We start from the raw sequence: 2,335 nt of genomic DNA on the forward strand, positions 1-2,335 counted from the left end.
TTCTGAGTAACATCTAAACTTCGTGCCTCCCTCAGTCCGGCCCAGCCTGAGATTCCAGAATCCTCCTTTCACAGCTACACAGGACAAGTCACGGGCCTCCTCTATGACGGCGTACACTGCTTTTTGCCCCTGACATCCTTTCTCCCGACCTTTTGGAACCTTACTTATTTTTCAATGGTTCAAGGATTGCTCCTCCATTATTTTTCCAGAAAGAATGATCTTGCTCACTGCTGAACTCACCATGTATTTATCACATTCATCTATCTAGCATTAAATTGATTTATGTACGTGTATGTGCATTTTAATAGATTAGAAACATTAGTGGACAGCCCAGTAGGAAACTTGTCCAGCATCCCATAGCAAGACGTGGCAAAGTCACAAAGATGGAATTTAACTCGGGCAATCTGGCCCCAATGAGGTCTTGCTCTTAACCACAAATCCACACCAGCACTATGTATTAGTTTTTCAAATGAATAACTAAAGTCACTGATCTGGGCGGGGAATATAGCTCAGTGGCATAAGCACCTGCCTGGCAAGCACAAGGTCCTGAGCTTGATCCCCGGTACCAAAAAAATAAAAATAAAAAATAAAGTCACTGATCTAATTAGTAGCTCTTAAACCTTCAGTGACTATGGGCTACTGGGAATCAACAAATCAATCTCATTAAACTGAGCTACAGTGCCTGGCCATGGATCTAATTATGAGCAATTTCAGAATCATAATTACTGTTCCATTTTGTCCTGTGATCTGTAATGCAAAAAGCATCCACTCCCAGCTTCTCTGGGAGAAAAAACAATGTGATTACTTACCGAAGCTGAGAAGCTACATTTGTGAAACCTCCCTCTCATGAACCAGGTGGTCCCTGAGGGCCCCATCCTCTGTGCCAAGAGTCAGTGATTCCAAGACATCTCGGAGTTAGTGCATTCATCTCCATGTCAGAAGGTATAATATTGAGTCTCAGCTCTGTGACTGTCACAGGGACCCTTTACTCAAGTTAGTTAACCCAACTCTGATTCTCCATCTGCTAAACTTCATTTATTCAAAAAAAAATTTTTGAAAAGCTGGGCGTAGTGGTGCATGCCTGTAATCCCAGCACTTGGGAGGCTGAGGCAGGAGGATCCTTGCAAGCTCAAGGCCATCCCGTGCTACAAAGTGAGCTCAGGCCCAGCCTGAACTACAGTGAGACCCTGTCTCAAAAACAAGAAAAAAATTTTTTTGAGCTGGGTATGGTGTTGCACGCCTGTAATCCCAGGAACCTGGAAGGATGAGGAAGGAAGATCACAAGTTTGAGTCCAGCCTGGGCAAATTAGCAACTTAACAAGACCCTGTCTCAAAAAAATTCAAAGACCTGGGGAGATAGCTCACTGTGAGGGGTCCGAGTTTAAGCTCCAGTACTGCAGTATTTTCTAAATGCCTGAGTGCCAGGCACTGGGTTTATAATAATTTTTTGGGGGGGGGGGGTACCTGGAATTGAACTCAGGACCTTGTGCTTGCCAGGCAGGCGCTTATGCCACTGAGCTGCATCTCCAGCCCCTGGGTTTACAGTAATAAAGAAGACAGGACCCCTGGTCATCCAGCTACAAAAATCAGATGAGACTTACATTGTGAGACTGCCCTAAGGTAGAGTCAAAGCCCATTATCTTAACAGGATTCCAGTTTTGCCAAATCCAGGGACAACACAAATGTTACCTCTTTCGCTGTTTATTTGCAAAGGCTGTTGGTGTACTTTAATTAAATCCAGTCAGATTTTCTTGCAGCTTTCACGCCTTCCCCCTGCTTGCCTTGTAAGGCAGGGGATCTGTCCTCTGCGCAGTGAGGCAGAGGACCTGCACGGGGCAGGTGCTGGCAGACTGAAGTCCCCTAATGCTTTCCTACAGGCGTCTGTTGCAGACCCTCGGCCAGGAGTGCGAATCCCGGGGTCGCCAGCTCTCAACTGTGTTGGTGACTTTTTAAGTGGTCCGCTACTCATCCGTCAGTACTGACAGGCAGGTCTCCCCGGGCAGCTGCGAAACGGGCCCGGGATGGCTCAGGGAGGTAAGCTGCAGAAGGCTGCCAAGCGCCCCCGTGAGGGTTCATCCCGGGACCCCTGGGCCACCAGCCCCCAGGCTGCAGGCCTCACAGCCGAGGGGCCAGCCCCGGCCCTGCCCCCGGCCCCAGTCCCCGGTCCAGCCCCAGCACTCGCGCGCTGGATGCCGAGCGAGTCTCCAGCCGCTTCGCCCTCCAGGGGAGGGCGTGACGGTCTCCCTGAGCGCCCGCCCAGCCTCTGATGGACCCGGGCCAGGGCGGCCCAGAACCCGGCAGCACGCCGGGCGGCCGGGCGCGCGCGCGCGGGGGT

The sequence above is a fragment of the Chinchilla lanigera genome, unplaced genomic scaffold (assembly GCF_000276665.1).
Source record: "Chinchilla lanigera isolate Chin_1 unplaced genomic scaffold, ChiLan1.0 scaffold00092, whole genome shotgun sequence".
Taxonomy (NCBI): domain Eukaryota; kingdom Metazoa; phylum Chordata; class Mammalia; order Rodentia; family Chinchillidae; genus Chinchilla; species Chinchilla lanigera.